Below are 19,910 nucleotides of genomic sequence, written 5' to 3'. Positions count from 1 at the left end.
TGCCCGGCCTCGGAAGATCAACACGTCGCAGCCCCACCTAGGCACAACAGAGAGGTCAGCACGCCGGTCTAAACCTAAGCGCACAGGGGTCTGGGCCCATCGCCCTTAGCACACTTGCACGTTGCGTGGGCGGCCGGAAGCAGACCTAGCCTAGTGGCGTTCCAGTCCAATCCAGCGCGCGCTGCTCCGTCGCTAACGTCAAGAAGGCTTTGGCTGATACCACGACGCCGGGATACCCATAACTACTCCCACGTAGATGGTTAGTGCGTATAGACCAAATGGCCAGACTCAGATCAAATACCCAGATCTCGTTAAGCGTGTTAAGTAACCGCGAACGCCGACCAGGGCCAGGCCCACCTCTCTCCTAGGTGGTCGGAACCTGCCCTGCCGCTCCGCCTCAAAGATCCACACAGAGGGCCGTTGGGACAAAGGTCCTTTCAGCCCCCAATCCGTGAATCACTCGCGGGTGCTCCACAAGCCGACCCGTCTTTAGTCACCACATGTATCATGTATAAAGCATATAGTATATACCCGTGATCAACTCCCGAGTGATCACGGCCCGATAGTATAGCATGGAAGACGGACAAGGATGTAGGGCCACTGATGAAAATACTAGCATCCTATACTAAGCATTAGGATTGCAGGTAAAGGTAACAACAGTAGTAGCAAGGACAGGCTATGCATCAGTATAGGATTAACGGGAAGCAATAACATGCTACACTACTCTAATGCAAGCAGTATAGAGAAGAGTAGGCGATATCTGGTGATCAAAGGGGGGGCTTGCCTGGTTGCTCTGGCAAGAGAGAGGGGTCGTCAACACCGTAGTCGTACGGGGTAGCAGCGGCGTCGGTCTCGGTGTCTAGAGAGAGAAGAGGGGGAAGAAACAATAAATATAATGCAAGCATATGCATAGTGATGCATGACATGACAAGTTACGGCGTTAGAGGTGCCCTAACGCGGTAGTAGGTGATACCGGTGAAGGGGGATAACATCCGGGAAAGTATCCCCGGTGTTTCGCGTTTTCGGACCGGTGAACCGGAGGGGGAAAGTTGCGAGTTTGATAGGTTAGGGATGCGTGGCGGACGAACGGGCTGCGTATCCGAATTCGTCTCGTCGTTCTGAGCAACTTTCATGTTGAAAATATTTTAATCCGAGTTACGGATTAAAAGATATGATTTTCTAAAGATTTTATTAATTTCTGGAATTTAATTAATTAATTATTTAATTCGAAAAATGAATTTATGACGTCAGCATGATGTCATGCTGACGTCAGCAGTCAACAGGGTTGACTTGGTCAACCTGACAGGTGGGTCCCGTTCGTCATACTCTGTTAGTTAATTAACAATAGTTAATTAGGTTAATTAGCCATTAGGTTAATTAATCAGGATTAATTAAATTAAGTATTTACTTAATTAATTAATTAATATTTTAATTATCATTTATTTTTATTTTTAACGTTCTGGGGGGGGGGGCCTGCGGTCAGTGGCATGGCCGGTCCAGTCAGCAAGGCTGACCGGGTCAACAGGCCGGCCGGGCCCCTAGGGCCCACGGGTCAGTGACCCAGGGGTGGCCCCAGGTCGGCCACGTCGGCGGCCGGCGTTGGGGAGCTCCGGGGAGCGTTCCCGCGGCGGAGGGGCGCCGGACCTCGCCGGGATTCGCCGTCCGACGGCAAAAATGGCGGCGGGCGGGTGCGTTCGAACGTGGAGGGGATGCCGCGTCCAACGGTGGCAGAGGCACGGCCGGACTTGGCCGGAAATGACGCCGGTGAGCGGCGGAGGCGGCGGTGGGATTCGGGACCGCGTCGGGATCGCGCTACGGGGCTAACGGGAAGGCCAGGGGGGCTGCGCGACGCGCTGAGCACAAGGGGCTCGGCCCCGTGACCATTTGGTCACTGGAAGGGCGTCGGCGACGAGATCTGCGACGGGGGCGCTCGGGTACGGAGGGGAACGAGGGGGAAGAGGAGGGGGGGCCTCAACCGAGCGGAGGAGGCGCGAGGGGAGGGGGGTACGTGGGGCGCGGTGAGCCAGAGCGCGACGAGCGCGGCGCCGGAGCGAGCTCCGGCCATGGCGACCGAGCGCGGGGGTCGACCCCGACGGCTACAAAGCGAAGCAGGGAAGGGAAGAGCTCACGGGGGGGGCGTGGGGTCTCGGAAGCGGGCTCGGGGGCGGTCGGGGGCGTCCGACGGGGAGGAGGTCGAGGCGGCGGCCGTCCGGCGACGCGGATCCGGCGAGGTGGGAGTCGGGGACGGTCCCGAGGCGACGAGGGGGGGGGGGGGTTCGGGCGTCCTGCGCGGCCGGTCGGGGAGGAGGGGAGGAGGACGAGCGCCGGTGGGGTGGGGCGCCGGCGTCGGGGGCGACGGGATCGGGCGGATCCCGATCCAGATCGGCGGGGGAGGGAGGAGAAGGGGATCGGGGGGAATGGGGTGTCGGCTAGGGTTTCCGCCGACCGGGGGGGGGGGTTATGGGAGTGAGGGGGGTGGGCCGGGCCAGGGGCTGGCCGGCTGGGCCAGGTGGGCTTGGCCCAGTTTGGCCAGAGGGGGGGTTTTCTTTCCTCTCCTTTGTTTTATTTTTCTTTTCTTAATTTATTTTCTCTTCTGTTTTATTTCATTTTAAAATATTCAGACACTTTATAAAAATGTGTGCACCCCACCATAATTAACCTTGTAATATTTGACAACCCCCGAACATTTTAGTTTGATTATTTTTTGAAAACTTTTATTACCATCATAATTTTGAATTGAATTTCGAAACCGTTTTGATTTAACCCGAGATTAACTACAGTGACAGAGGTGACGTGGCATCATTAGTGAGGATTACTGTAGCTTAATTACCCGGGCGTCACAGAAGACGAAGACGAGGAGGCAAGAGGGGAAATGGAAAGGACCCCTGTCCCTATTTATAAGGAGATGGATAAAAGGCATGCACGGGGATCGAGGAGGCCGAAAAAATGATTATGGGGCTGGACGAACGCCTTGGATTTTGGGAAGTCCATTAAAGTAAAAGATATGTTGAGAAGCTCTAGGCCTCGTGCAAAGTTAATGCGAGATGACGTCATGGCGGGTTAACACAATTTTGTGAGCTGGCATCATGGTGGGTTATAACCAGTTCATAAAGTTAAAGATGGAAGATTCTGCTAAGTCAAGTGTTGAAAATTGATGTGAACAAGTTCAAATCAATCTGGGGCCTAATGTTGGGGATATAACTATTAGGTATGACCCGCCCAGGAGGGGCCGGGTCATACCACTGGTGGCTCATATATAAAGATGGCGGGCTGTGAAGCAAGCCTACTGAAGGCCCAAGATCCGGGGGCGACTTGAGGCCCATGGGCATGAACCGCCATATGCATAAACTTGTATTGTAAGGCAAGCTTAGTTGGTCACCGAGCTAGACACGTTGTGTATGAGACGATCGAGACTCTGTAAGCCATCGGGCATCAACCTATGTATATAAAGGGGTGACCCAACTGTGGGTTAACTCAAGTAACAATCGATCGAGGGCTAGGTCAAGCATATTCGCTCCCTGGTCATCGAAACCCAAGCAATACAACCTAGAGCATGAGTAGGCTTTTACCTCGTTGAGAGGGGCCGAACCTGGGTAAACTCTCCGTGTCCTTTGTCCCGTTTAACCCCTTCAAGCTAACTACACTGCGATGGCTCCACATCTAAGTCATTTTGCTAGGGCATCTGCCGTGTTAAGTCCATGACAAAAACCGTATGAAACTACAAGATGAATCTAGTGATGAAAGAAAATTTCAAACAGTTGACCTGGTGTGAAGATTTTGCCGAAATTCATCAAAAACCTACAAACATTAGCACGAAATTGAAGATTTGCAGTCCATGAAATTAGGAACCTATCGACCCAGACAACAAAACAGGCTAAAACTGTACCACGCCTACCTGGATGGACCTAAGGGCATCCGCAATGCCGACCATCAAACTGCATGTACCCATCCAGAAGCAGCTGTCCGGACCCCACAAGCCATCCAACGCTAACCCCCATCGGTCCATGTCGCTGTCCGGACCACAATTTTCCAGCAAACCGAAACCAACCGGGGGGCTTTACGGGAGTCCTGACACAAGCCACGTAAGACTTCAACACCCCGGGCCACCCAAAATTGAGGCGCATCTTGCACATTTGTAGCTGGCCACATTATTTCCGCAACAAACCCCCCACTCTCTTCCCATCCCGGCCCTCTTCACTCCCACCTTTTTCGCCCACTCTCTTCTTCCCTCCCGCCACTGATACATGAACCCGGAGGAGAACCTTCCGGAGACGGAGCTGGTGGAGGATCCGAGCATCACACTCAGCCAAAAGATCAACTCGGCGGCACAGGAAATCGCCTCATCAAAGCGAATGCAGCGAAGGCGAAAATGCTTAAGATGCATAAGGTCGATGGAGGGTGTGGTGGTGGCGGGCGTGGCAGTGGACGTGGACGTGCTGGTCATGGACATGGTGGAGGTTAGGCCCCATCGCCCTCGCCGACCGTGTGGACTCCGCCATGGTCGGACCATTACAAGGCTCCGTATTACTACGCCGCCAAGCAGCTGGATAGGCAGTCCCCGGCATCCGCCGCGTGGAAGCTTGGATTGCCGGCCTGGCAGGGTAGTAATCCAATTTTTTGCACGGACTGCCAGATTGATTTTTTTATAATCGGGCATGTCGGGGATATACCCCGCGGTGTAACCCGGCCGGACTTGGCGACTCACTGGTGACCTGCCCTGGCCCGGCGACTGACTAGTAACCCACCCAGAGTTGGCGGCTCATTGGTGACCCGGTGGGCGTGTCAGAAGAGTGACAAGAACCGGTGTCCCAGAAGGCGGCTCATGGGAGGCTAACTCATGTTATGGTGGGCCGGTTTAAGGCATAAGGAATATTCTCTTACAAAGGGAGCAAGACTAGGATTCCGCTTGTAATAGAGTAGTCCTAGTCCTACTAGGACTCCACATGTAACCTACCCCTCCAACTTATATAAGAAGGGGCATGGCACCCCCAAGAGGGACAAGTTTTCACGAGTTGCACAGTTTTCAAGAGTTGGACAAGTTAGCGTTAGACAGACAAGTCTATAGCTCTCGAGATACACCCTTGTAATCGTGATCATCATCATCAATATCAATGAAGCAGGATGTAGGCTTTTACCTCCACCATGAGGGGCCGAACCTGGGTAAAATCTCGCGTCTCTCGGTTCCGACCAACCCCTCTCAAACTACCACATAGATGCGTTGGCCACATGACTAAGTCCTTTTCACGAGGACATCTGTCGTGACAAATCCACGACAGTTGGCGCCCATCGTGGGGCCTGCGCACGGTGGTGTTGAGTTCTTGAAGGGATATTCCCTAGGGTATCGAGAAGCTCGCAATTTGTCAGACGTGGAAGAGACAACAAATTCATTGTTTGTAATCAGAATTAGCTTTGGAGCTGATAGTACAAGGATCAAGAGAAATTAAGGTGCCATTGAGTATATCGCCGCCTCTACTACAGATCGAAGACGTGCACGAGCGTAGGCCGACAAGAATACTAGAAGAATTTTCGCAGCGTGATGTGCGCCTGGCAAGCGGTCAAGTCGCCGAGTCGAGGTTGCCAAAAAAATGCCGCTGCAGTGTCAACCTGTACGACGTCCGTATCCAACTGCTACTACATCTCCCCTGGTCCAATGGTAAGTCCCGAGGCTGCGAGAGGCTCAATCGACCAAGGTACCACGTTTGTGTTGTTGCTCTCCACGTCATCATAAAAAGAAATCAGCAATCGGCAGCAAAAGCAGAGAGCCACGGCTGGCAGCATCTCTTACATGCAAGGACGGAAGCATATACGTTGTTTAAAAAAAGGGAAAAAAGAAGGGGAGTCCACGATCCAGAGGAAAACACGGACGGGGACTCGTCTAACCGGCCACGACCAAGGAGCAAATTGTCCTCGGACTCGGGCTCCTCCGTTGACCTTGCCTCGCGTCCAGCTGGTGGTTCGCCTCTACCGCCGCCGACAGCCCGCTGCCGTGGGTGCGGCCTCGAGCCTCCGCTGGGCCGCCTCAAGCCCACCTCTGACACCTCCTGACCTCGCGCTCCAATCGCCGCGCCGGCCGCAGCTACCTCAAGTCGCCAGCCGCCTCAGTCTCCGATCTGAGCCGTCGGGCGCCTTCGCCTCTGGCGCGTTGAGCTGCCCCGCTTCGCCGGATTTACTGCCATCTCAAACAGCCGCTCAGGCCTCACGCCGTTGTGAGCCGCTGGAGCAGTCCTCCAAGCCGCCATGGCCTCATGTTGCTCCTTCGCCGAGCCACCCATCGCGTCGTCCCTGCCTTCCTGCTGAAACCGCTGCTGCCCTAAGTCGCCTTGATCGAGTCGCGTCGCAAACCGCCTCCGAGCCGCCACTGCGCCCTCGCCTCCGTGGATGCTGCACCGCATCGCCGGGTCGCCGTTGTGGAGGTCGCGGCCATGCCACAAGCCACCTCCACTGCCTAAGCCACCGTTCGCCTCTACAATGCGAGCTGCCAGTTGCGTCTGAGCCGCCGGGTTTCAAGGCGCCATCGCCGGCCTGTCTCAGTTCCACCTTGCCCCGACTCGCCTCACGGGCTCCCCGGCCGACCGTGCCGCCCCGTCCGCACGGGCTGTGACTGGCACAGCCACGGACTCATTCCGTTCTAAGCCACCGCTATGGTTTGCCGCGATCACCGCGGTACCGCCTGACCGCTTCCGAGCCGCTGCCGCTTTCTAAAGCTTCCTAGTGAACGTTAAAAGTGACCAAATCAGTAGCAAACCATCAGGTGTTTGTCTAGTCACTAAATGAAAGAGGGAATAAGCCGATCAGAGAAGATGGTGCTTGTGTTTGGAAGCACGGATCTGGAGGAGCACCCAAAGCTAACATCCATACCCACGGAGCTAGCCCTTGTGACACTAATTTTTTTCATCACTGCACATCACTGGTGCACATCGGTCCTAAACAAACGGATTTTAACCCTTTTCCGTGACGGCCTTCGAAACCGTCGCCAAGTGAGTGTGTGCGATAGGGGGTCCTTCCTACACGACCCAGAAACCGTCGGGGATATGAAACAGTGATCCAGAGGCCTTCCAAAATGTAATCGTGTGCGATGCAGCACACACTAAATTCTTTCACACGTATGGTATCAGTGATTAAGCGTTTCTAATGACGCAGTGAAACCATACGGTCTGTTGTAACGAACCATTTGAAAAACAGTATGTAAGGCACACGGGCCAACATATGAACTGTGTGCGATTTGTGCCCTATCGCACACGAGTTTTCTGCGTAACTGTCTGCCACGCTAAACTCCATCGCACATGTTTTCCAACAATTACCGTCTGCGATAATGTTCTATCACAAATGGTTCAGGAGCCCCTTCGCACACATACAAGTGCTGCAGACCATTTGTGATTTGTTAGGTATCACCGATGGTTGCCGCAAGAGTGGCGTGTGCTTTTCGTTTGGGATCCCACACGTTTCCTAAAGAAATATGACTGGAATTGTATTTTGCATTGGACGCGGTTTACTGCCCGTTCTCGTGTGCGATAACGCGATATCACAAACGGTTCCGGAGAACCTATGCACACGTAGTAGCGCTGCAAATCGTTTGCGATCTGCTGTGTATCACCGACGGTTCCGCTACGATTGACATATGCTTTCTGATGAGGATCACACACACTGATTTAGTTGAACAGTGTGCGGGGCAATTGCCAAGTTAAAACAAAAATATCCCATTTTGAATCGGCACACAAAAAGCAAATTCACCACAATATTCAATTGAACAAATAAACAAAAATATCCCATTTTAAATTGGCACGCAAAAAGCAAATTCGCCACAATATCCAATTGAACAAATAGTGTCCACGGGAAGAACATTCATCAGATTTCGCAATAATTGCAATTGAACATATGGTAGCTAAATTCCAATGATTTGTCCACACATATATGCATTACATAATTAATCATAGTGTATGAAATACGAAGACCTCATCAGATGGAAAACAATGGATCCATGCGTTATATGTTTAGCGGCTATCTCTTACTCAATGTTTCAGGAGAACGCATGCTGAAATCTTCATTATCACCAGTGGGATTGATGAAGTGATTCAGGAAGAAGTCGCTGATAAATCTCCGAACCATCAGCAATTCACCAGCCGGGAGCGGTTCAGGGGTCCTCGGTTTTAAGATGAGTTGCAGTATTTTTAAGATCAGAATGTACCATATGAGTGGAGTAGAAGATATTAATTAAGATGGACTTACTGGTACTAATTCGCGAGGATCGTCACAACTATCAACAGATTTGCAGATGGAGATCATGTGTCTGCAAACATAGTATCCACAAAGGTTGGTCCCTGCTTCTTGCTGAGGACACTGAAATTTTTTGTACAAAATTAGTCATGTATTTGTCCTGTTAGGAACAGCCTAACCGGTGTTAGATATATTATTTTTTCTTTGGAAAAAATAGAAATAGGTTTATTTAGAAGCTTGAACATTTGACTATCGTAAGGAAAGGTATTTGTAGACTGTTGGATAAATTTTCCAAAAATAATGGATTTCGGTGTGTTACCGAAGAAACGATCTCGTGCTGCAGAGGTAGTTTCCTCTTGAACAGGTTCCCTGTTTTAGTTTCCCACAATGCAAGCACACTGCAAATGATGATGAATTTTGACAACATCAATTATTGAACCAGATATGAATGCAAATTAATTTCAACATCATAGAATTCAATATCTCTCCAAGAATTGTTGAAGATGCGTCAGATCCTGAGCGTTTGTTGACTCTTTAAGAGAATCGATGTAGTAAACTGTGTTCTTGTTTGGAACAATGAATACCAATATCCAGTGATTCCTACATATTAAGAAAGCCATGAACTTACGAATGATGTCGAAATCTGAAAGAAAATCAGTGTATGTGTGGTTGTTTACTTGACTTACCGTTCATGATATGGCTAGAGAAATGATTCTACATGGGACGTGTGTTTTCGAAGATACAGACGACCGTGTACACGGCCCAGTCCCATCGGTCCTTTTCATGTAATGTTGTGCCATTTGCTAATGTAGGATCTATGAAATACACACTCTCACTTTGTCTTCTCTGCGCGTTCAATCCCTTGAGAGGAATAAAATGCAGTTAGTTGTTTATCATTTACAGCCTTGTATGGAGAAGTTGATCAGAGTTTGTTAAGTACTTACAAAATCACGCATCTAACAAGAGTGGCATCGAGCATGTTGAAGTTGAAGAATAGATGTAAGTCCTCGAAACTCACAATGATGGAACCAGCATCGTGTCGGAAATGATCTTTGTTGTAGTGGACTAGCAAATGGTGATGACCTTCTGACATTTGATCCATGCAATATTCATGTAACTCGCGGCAACTGGAGCTGCACTCATCAAAGTATTCACCAACAAGAAATGGCTGGCCATGGACGTAATTGCGTGGTTCAAGTACGCCTGTTTATTTTTAGCAAGCAACAAACGTACTTCTTCATCACCCATGGCGTCGGAAATAATATTACTCCCTGATTCGAACAATCTGCTGTTAATTTGGTTCTGGGCAATGAGTGCTTTAAGTAAGAGGCAATCATTCTTTTTCCTCTTCACTCTCCCGCTGTGCTTCCTCGTGGTCGTGGGTGTCGCCTTTTGGCCACTTCCTTCTTGGTACTTGAAGCATTTCTGGCAGAGCGTCTAGTTTCCTGCACGGTAGACTGCCAAGCAGACGGTGAAGCTTGGACGGACTGCTTAGCAGATGGTTTATCTATGCCGAACGGCTCAGCTGGCGGTGCTGCTGTGATGGACTGCTAGGCTGTAGGAGCAGAGGCATCGGACTACTGACCATGCGTTGAAGCTATGTCGGGTTTCTGCGTAGGTGGTGCCAACTTGTTGGTGTGCTGAGGAGGCCGTGCCAACGCGTTGGTTTGCTGAGAAGGAAGTGCTGACGCATTGGTATGCTGATCACGCGCCTGCGGACCGACGGACTAATGAGCAGTCGGTTCTGGACCTACAGACTGATTAGCAGGCGGTTCCGAAGCATCATACTGCTTAGTAGTCTGTTCCACTAGGTTGGTCTACTGAGCATGTGCTGCAGCTGGGTCTCCCCCCGCTGCTTCAGCGGCCGGCATGTGAACCGGTGTTGCATCATTAGCAGTTGTAGGCCTTGCCACTGACTGCTTGGGGGCGGAGGATGACATGGCCTGCATGCCACAAAGTCGGGCCGATTGATCACAGGTTGATGCATCAGCCCATGAGAGCTGTTGTGGCAAGGAGAGCGTCACCAGTTGAGGGGCGACAGTGGTTGCTCTTGGCGGGGCTTCAGGAATCTCATCGATGAACTCTATTTCCTTTCGTGGCCACTGGATGTGATGTAATAGTGTTTCTCCCAAGGTCCTTTTCTCATTGAAGTCTCCTAGGACATTCTTCAGGGCAAATTCATTGAATCCAATCTTTACTTTAGTCACGTAGCACTTCACACAGACCAGCTACAATGGCACATTGTCCAAGAAGAGGCCATCTTCCAAGAAGGGTGGGCAAACCCAGGCTGTTGCACATTTTAATGTACCTTCATAATGTGTAAGCACGCCCTTTAGTCTATCTTTCATTCCATATTGATTAGATATAGCTTCATCACGAGCAGCTACAGTCTCAGTGTCGCTGGGGTCAGCTGATGCACAGCTACTCTTGTGCAGTGTTGTCGCGCAATAAGCGGCATCATCCATGCCCGCCTCCCCACCCATCTGCTGGCTATCTGTCAGTGTTAGAGTCTTCTGCATCATCATTGACTCCTCAACATCCTTTCGAACAGACGGATAAATCTCCTTCTTCAACTTTTCAAACAATGCATTCTGCTTCATTTCACTCCTCGCTTTTTTCATGCTGAGCCTATCTTCTTTGCTGAGTGTGAAAGCCCTCTTGTGCGGGACATTAACACCTATACCCCATGTACGGCCAGGGGCTCTTTTGTGTCCAGAGCAATGGACAGAATGTCACATGGCCCTGAGTTCCTGTAGAACCTTCCAGGGATCTTGGAAGCCTCTACCATCACTTCATACAGTTTGGCGTCACGTGCGTTTTCAAAGTAATACGTTCCCGTCATCACGCCTCTTTGCACGTGCCTGCAAGTAGTCTCTGGCGCGTTCACACTTGATTTCACTAAAGGCCGGATTCCCACCCGCCGCTACTTCTTCTTTGTCCTCCTGTTCCCACATCAGTTTCATGCCGTAGTATCTTGCCACACCCATACGGTGGGGGTGTATGTTCTTCTTATGAAGTTTCGATTGCTTGAAACTCTTCGCAGCAAACTCTGCAGTTGCCATGACCCTTTTGAATTCTGCGCAGTCTGCCTGTGTAATTGGGGGTATGCGGGGATTGGGTCCTTGCCTTCACTCAAGTACTTCTTGTACAACATGTGCTTCCAGTTTCTCCAAGCATCCCTAGCCTTCTTCAGTGCAGCGTGTTCCACCTGTATTCTCCACTTCTCTGGAACGTTGAAGTGATCCATGATCTCCCGGACTATCCTTCACCGTGTTTCTGTGTCAGCCTTCCGAAACCCCGGCAGATTAATGTTGAGCCTTGCCCTGCCAACAAATCCACACACACACTCCTGAACCTCATGCGTGCTTTATCTGGTTTAGTTGGAGACCAGGACTTTAAATCAATCTCGGTTACTTCATATACACCTTTAGGCTGGTGTGGGCTTCCATGGAGCGTTCCTCCGTGTCCTGACCGGAAGGGTAATTGCTGCAGCTCTATCCCGTTCAAGACTATTTCATCCCTCACAATCTGCTGAAGACCTAGGGTTGTCAGAATCAGATGAAGATACATGGCCTGAATGAGTGATGTCACTGCTACTCGGCATCTACAGAGAACACATGTGAAACTCAAGAAAGGAGGATAAGCATAAAACTAACAACTTGGTATCAAGCTTTCTAAACATGTCATGCCATAATTTAGAAAATGTACGGATAATTTGTTAAGTCTGGGTAACTCGGGCACCCGCGATATGTAAATAGGCAGTAATTTATTGGAACAAATACAACTTATATGTAGTAAGGAAGGTAGATAATGAACATATATACGCTCTCCGTTATTTATAGCCAATTTGGAAATATACGGAGCGAAGTTGTAAGAGGGATTGCGAGGAAATATGCCTCACCGCGATGGAGAGCAGTAACTAACAGGCTTCTTAATGCAAACCCGGCCGGACCACAGGAGAGGCGAGGGTCACTGCATCGATATGCTCGAGGCTGGCTGGCGAGCAAACGAAGATGGTGAGGCACGGGCCGCCGCGTGTTGGGAACGACAGTGGAGGTAGGCTTGACGCCGAAGAGCGGGCACACGACCGGGGTGAGCACGGCGGCGCCGGAGAGGGTGTTGGTGGCCTAGGTGAAAAGGGTGAAAAATATCCCCGGTCGCCGCGCGCGCGGAAAGGCCTATGCAAACGGTTGCCTCTAAGAACTCGTGTGCATAAACAGAATAATTTCGTTTGAAATGAAGACATACTAATTTTGAAATGAAGACGTGAGTTCATTGTTTCGCCTCTAAATTTTTCGCACGTAAACCAATCACAATTTTACCACATGTTTGATTTGCTGGCGCATTTCAGGTCTCGTGTGCTATATGTAAGACATTTTTTGGCATTTACCGTGCATGTTGGCATATAAATCAATTCCTAGCCAGACTGCATTTCCTGTCGAAAGGGATGAGGATTGCCGTTCGATCTGGGAGCATCCAACGATGTAGATTATGATCCGTAGGGTTTGGGTTCTGGCCAATCAAAACGCATGACTCAGATCACGCGTGCAGCGAGGGGGGCATCGGCCACGGTTTGGTAGGCACACGGCTTTCGTGTGTGAACCGTGTGCTATTTGAAAACATTTTTTGGGAGGGGCTATTTGAAAACATGTACATGTGTTTTCGAAAGGGATGAGGATCGTCATTCGATCAAGGAGAATCCAACGATGCAGACGTACGATTCGTGGGGTTTGGTTTCTGGCCAATCAGATCGCACGACTCAGATCGCACATGTGGCAGAGGGATGGACGGTGCATCGGCCACGGTTTAGTGGACACACGGCTTTCGTGAGTGAACCGTGTGCTCTTTGAAAACATTTACATTAACTAACATCATATTTTTGTTCGAATGAAAACATGAGTTCATCGTTTCGCCTCCAATTTTTTTCCACGGTAAGAAATCATGAGTATAGTGGAGAGTGTCATATACTAGTATCATGAATATACAGTACATATGATACTAGTGTATGATACTACCTTTAATTAATTATAGCGCATAGTATAATACATAGAGTATAGTATCATATATAGATCATATTTATTGCCATGCATGACACAAATTAGCATTGCATTTAACATGATACGGTATTTACCTACTATATGTTACTCTAACCCTCTTTGTATATATTTAATTCTTTGCCACATCAACATACCTGCTATTTCCGAGTGCATGACATCGTCGGCCACTATGGCCAGCCTTATATAGTGGGGAGTATCATATACTATATATATAGTATCATGCATATGATACTAGTGTATGATACTACATACGTACCTTCATAGTGCATATATAGTATCATAGAGTAGTACTAGCTCCCTCTGTAAACTAATATAAGAGCGTTTAGATTACTAAATAGTGACCTAAGCACTCTTATATTAGTTTACGGAGGGAGTATATATCATAGATGATTGTATTTATGAATTGTGCCCTATAAGGCTGGTTGTAATAGGGAGTATTATATATATACTAGTAGTATCATGCATGCATATATATGATAGTGTAGCTAGGATACTACTTCCGTAATGCATAGTATCATAAGTTAACATCTTAGGTTGCCTTACTAATTGTCATGCATCACACAAAGTAGTAGTACAACATTTAATATGACACGGTATCATGATATGATACCACATCCTATCTTGTGTGCCACATCATCCAAAAAGTCTAGTTGGCATGCATGATACCGCTTATGATAATACCATTACAACCAGCCTAAACTGGAAAGGAGGGAGTATGAGACTAGCCACAATGGAGAGTAGTACACTAGTAACATACACATATCCCTAGACTATATATGTTACTACCTTCATAGTGGGTAGTAACATAAGTACAGTGTCATGCAAAGCTTCATTTCTTAGGTTACAGACTCATATTGCATTGGGACATGTGATGCTACAGTAACTAGCTAAGTTACTGTAACTATCTCTCTCCTCATTAACTTATTGCCACATAAGCAAGTTTGTTGAATTGGAGTCGGTGTTACTGCTGAAGTTACTCCCACTATGGCTAGTCTGATACTAGCTAGTCGTCTATGATATACTAGCTACCTCACTAAGAGCATGCATGGTTAATAATACAGCCAAGGGTCGGCTATAAAACGTTGCCATGTCATATACAGCCAACCTTTTAGCGGGCATGTACAATAATAAGTTTTATATACGTACTAGTTTATCAATAGTTGGCCCACCTTACATCCTCACAAAGTGTCTTGGGTCTCGTCTTGCAGCTGGCACTACTAACCAAGAGCCCGCTTCTCTTCTCTTTCCTCCAACTAATAAGCACATATATATTATTATATTCCTTATAGCCAAACTACCCACAGTGGGAGTAACATAGGTAGTAACATCACACATATCTAGATAAAATAGATGATGTGGCAAGCAATAAATGGAGAAAAGTAGATATGTGTGATGTTACTACCTATGTTACTCCCACTGTGGGTATAGTCTTACTATAGTATGAGACTGCCCACAATGGGAGTAACATAGGTAGTAACATCACACATATCTAGATAAATTAAGTAGATGATGTGGCAAGTAATAAATGAAGAAAGAGAGGAAAGTAGTAACATAGCTAGTTACTAGTAGTATGAGCAACATCACATGTACATATCAAGGCAAGATGTGTCTATAGCCTAATAAATGAAGTGTTGCATGTTACCACACATATATATTACTCCCCGCTATAGAGGTGGTAACATAGACTAGTAACACATGGGCATGTTACCAGTCTATGTTACTACCCATTGTGGCTAGTCTGAGTAACATCACACATCTCAAGGCAAGATGAGTCTATAGCCTAATAAAGGAAGTGTTGCATGTTACTACACATATGTTACTCCCCACTATAGAGGTAGTAACATAGAATATTAACATTCTATGTTACTACCCATTGTCACTAGTCTCATGTCACTCTATTGTGTACTTATTTTCTCTAATGCATAGTATCATAGAGTAGCTAGTATCATATGTAGTACTTTATTTATATTGTCATGCATGACACATAGTAGCATAACATTTATTATGATACGGTTTCATGATATGATACTTAACCCTCTCTTTTTCATTTAATTAATTCTATGACAACTCATCAAAATTGCCTAGTTGGCATGCATGATACTAGCTATGATACCCCCTTACTACCAGCCTAGGAAAGGTGTACAGATCATTTGTGCGTCGCTTTGTGAGTTTTCATCCGTTTGTTCGAGAAGCGGGGATATGTTTCAAACATTTCAGCCGTGAGGTGCGGCCACTGGCGTAGTGAAGGAAATATGACCTAGAGGCAATAATAAAAGTTATTATTTATTTCCTTACATCATGATAAAAGTTTATTATTCATGCTAGAATTGTATTAACCGGAAACAAAATACATGTGTGAATACATAGACAAACAAAGTGTCGCTAGTATGCCTCTACTTGACTAGCTCATTGATCGAAGATGTTTATGTTTCCTAGCCATAGACATGAGTTGTCATTTGATTAACGGGATCACATCATTAGGAGAATGATGTGATTGACTTGACCCATTCCGTTAGCTTAGCACTTGATCGTTTAGTATGTTGCTATTGCTTTCTTCATGACTTATACATGTTCCTATGACTATGAGATTATGCAACTCCCGTTTACCGGAGGAACACTTTGTGTGCTACCAAACGTCACAACGTAACTGGGTGATTATAAAGTTCCTCTACAACTGTCTCCAAAGGTACTTGTTGAGTTGGCGTATTTCGAGATTAGGATTTGTCACTCCGATTGTCAGAGAGGTATCTCTGGGCCCTCTCGGTAATGCACATCACTATAAGCCTTGCAAGCAATGTGACTAATGAGTTAGTTGTGGGATGATGCATTACAGAACGAGTAAAGAGACTTGCCGGTAACGATATTGAACTAGGTATTGAGATACCGATGATCGAATCTCAGGCAAGTAACATACCGATGACAAAGGGAACAACGTATGTTGTTATGCGGTTGACCGATAAAGTTCTTCGTAGAATATGTAGGAGCCAATATGAACATCCAGGTTCCGCTTTTGGTTATTGACCAGAGACGTGTCTCGGTCATGTCTACATAGTTCTCGAACCCGTAGGGTCCGCACGCTTAAAGTTTGGTGACGATCGGTGTCGGTGTCAAAACCGGCGGATCTCGGGTAGGGGGTCCCGAACTGTGCGTCTAGGCCGGATGGTAACAGGAGGCAGGGGACACAATGTTTTACCCAGGTTTGGGCCCTCTTGATGGAGGTAAAACCCTATGTCCTGCTGGATTAATATTGATGATATGGGTAGTACAAGAGTAGATCTACCACGAGATCAGAGAGGCTAAACCCTAGAAGCTAGCCTATGGTATGATTGTATGTTGTGGTTGTTGTCCTACGGACTAAAACCCTTCGGTTTATATAGACACCGGAGAGGGTTAGGGTTACACAAGGTCGGTTACAAAGGAGATGATATCCATATCCGTATTGCCTAGCTTGCCTTCCACGCCAAGTAGAGTCCCACCCGGACACGAGACAAAGTCTTCAATCTTGTATCTTCATAGTCTAACAGTCCGGCCAATGGAGATAGTCCGGCTGTCCGGAGACCCCCTAAACCAGGACTCCCTCAGTAGCCCCTGAACCAGGCTTCAATGACGATGAGTACGGCGCGCAGTATTGTCTTCGGCATTGCAAGGCGGGTTCCTTCTCCGAATACATCACAGAAGAATTTGAATACTAGGATAGTGTCCGACCCTGCAAAATAAGTTCCACATACCATCGTAGAGAGAATAATATTTTCGTAAATCTAATTTGCTGACTTGTTTTGACAGCATGACGTTATGTCAGGGCCCGGTGATTATTCGAACCGTTTCCTTTAACTAGCCCCGCACATAACGCGAGGCAGTTTTTCGACACGTCTTGTCAAAGCAGAGATCGTGTCCCCTTATTACGGGATTCTCATCAATACGAGCGTGGGTAACCCAACCGCGCCATCGATTACAACGCTTGGGTTATAAGCGAGTTTTATCAGGCTAGTGGGGACGCTTAGTTTCGTCCTCCCATATAAAGGGATAAGGATTCACCTTTCTATCCACGCCTTCTTCCTCCTTCACTCATCCGTTTTCGCACACTCGAGCTCTAGCGCCCAAGTCCGCACTTCCCACCTCAACCTTCTCCAACCATGTCCGGAGCGGGAGGCAGGTGGATGGTCTCCTCCAGCACGGATGGAGACATCAAGAAGCTGAGGAGAGTCGGATACCTGCCCGACGACATCGCGCATGGGCTCCCAGATGAGGGGCAGCTCATCCCCACCCCCAGGCCCCATGAGAGGGTAGTGTTCCTCACCCATTTCCTCCGCGGACTGGGATTCCCTCTCCACCCATTCGTCCGGGGGCTCATGTTCTATTACGGCCTGGATTTCCACGATCTGTCCCCGAACTTCATCCTCAATATCTCGGCGTTTATCGTCGTGTGCGAGGCCTTCCTCCGCATCAAGCCCCACTTCGGCTTATGGTTGAAGACCTTCAATGTCAAGCCGAAGGTTGTGGGCGGCCGCCAGGCGGAGTGCGGAGGCGCCATGGTGGGCAAGATGCCCAACGTAACATGGCTCGAGGGATCCTTTGTGGAAACCATAAAGGGGTGGAAATCGGGGTGGTTCTACATCACCGAGCCGCGCGACCCTGCATGGGCAGCGGCCCCCGAGTTTCGATCTGGCATCCCCACGCAGCTCACCTCCTAGAAAGAGAAGGGCCTGTCCTGGGTAGTTCGGGAGAGCTGACCGGACTCCAAACATGTATTCAAAACATGGTGAACAAGAAGCTCAAAGTTTTCAACGTGGTCCAGGTCATGCTCCACCGCCGGATCCTCCCGTGCCAACAACGGGAGTTCAACTTGTGGGAGTTCGACCCGGCGCAGCACCGAACTCTGAACAGGCTCTTCGACACAACTCACGAAGATGCCTGGAGGGTGTTGTTCAAAAGCGCCGAGGTCCCCCCTCCCATTACTTAGGATCGCGGATTCAGCGCGAAGCACAAAGGCAGTGCGGCAAGCTGCTTTACCTTTCACAGGATACTTATTTCTTATAGATTGACTCCATGCGGGATCTAAACTCCCGTACCTTTGACAGGACTGGCAGGAGACGGCTGGACAGATCGACGGTCCGGCTCCTTTGCCTGAAGGCCCAGCAGACGCTCTTCTGGCGAAGATGCTAACTCTGGCCCCTTATACGGTGCCGAAGAAGACCAAGAAGGCCAAGGGAACCCAAAAGAGTTCCCTGACGCCAGGCGTCGTTGGACTCTTCGTCCGATGACTCTGCGGCGCACTCCTCCCCCGAGGACGAGGAAGAAGAAGAAGATGCTCCCCCTCCAGCTGGGGGAGAAAAGAAAAGGAAGGCCGCCCCACCTGGGGGGGGGGGGGCGAAGGGTCCAAGAAGGGAAGGACTCTCCTTCTGGACAGTTCCACCGCCGCCGACGAAGGCGAAGATGAGTGGTTGCCCAGGGCCAAGCCCCCGGGGAGATCGTAAGTATTCGGATACTAGAGTAACTCATAGCATTCCTTTGTCGCACTGCTTTCCCTAACGCCGAACATGATTATGCAGGCCGCCACAAGCCAGTATTGATGTATCATCGGACGGCTCCCTGGGCTCGTCGAACATGGATAGCGATCCAGTCCCGATCGCCACCTCCCCTCATCCTGCCGACGACGCCTAGGTGCTATCTCAAGAGGCACCGGACCGAGGGGAGACAGTCCCGGAGGCGCCTCAAGGCGACCTTCCGGACTCCGGGAGCCGAGGGGACGGGGCCCCTGAGAGCTCTGAGTTCGGCCCTCAGCCAAACACCGCGCCGGAACCTCCAGCGGTTCCAGGCTCGGGCAGGTGGCCTCCTTCTAAGAGGGGCAAGACGCATGTGCCGGTGACCTCTATCCATCCAGAGGCGCCGGACAATCTACTAGAAGCGCTTCGCAGCGCTTCCATCGACGAGGAGCACCGTACTGTTATGAGTGCGGTGGTCCAGAAGGTTCAGTCCGCCAAGAGCGGGCTGACTGAAGCCTGTGCCAGCCTTCTAACGGGCTTTGAGGTAAGTGTTTTAAAATGTAGTAGAAATATTACCGCATAGACAGTAGCCCTTGATGCTTTGTTCGGTGTTCACAAAGAAAAACCGAACAGAGGATCAAATAATATCGCAGGAGTCTAATATAAGTATGCAGGCCTCGCTGCTGGTGTCCGCCGCATTGACTGCGGAGGTTGCCGTACTGAAGCAGGACCTCGAGGGGTCCAGGAAAGAGCTCGGCCTTGCCAAGAGGCAGCTCGAGGAGAACAAGGGTAAGTAATACCCTGTCTATAGATATGTATATATAAACAAAGACGCGATTGCAAAATGACAGGATCATCGTTTATTTGCCAGGGGCCACGACCGAGGTGGCGACCCTGAAGCAAGCGCTAACCAAGGCTGAAGATAAAGCGGCCAAGGAGCGCACCGAGCGAGAGAAGCACGAGGCTCGGGTGGGCGAGGTGCATCAAGAGCTCCAGGCTCTCGTGGCGAAGCACGAGGCGTTGGAGCTTGACTCAAAGACGCGGGAGTCTGAGCTTGTCGCGGCCCTTGAGAGCGCAAAAAGTGCCAAGCCCGAAGCCCAAAAGGCCCTCCAGGAGATCGACGCAATGAAGAAGATAGCGGCGGGTAAGGCTTTCT

This window comes from Triticum urartu, chromosome 3A (genome assembly GCF_056163025.1).
Source record: "Triticum urartu cultivar PI428250 chromosome 3A, HENAU_Tu73, whole genome shotgun sequence".
Classification (NCBI taxonomy): domain Eukaryota; kingdom Viridiplantae; phylum Streptophyta; class Magnoliopsida; order Poales; family Poaceae; genus Triticum; species Triticum urartu.
The sequence above is the reverse complement of the archived record's forward strand: the minus strand, read 5'-3'. Positions refer to the sequence as shown.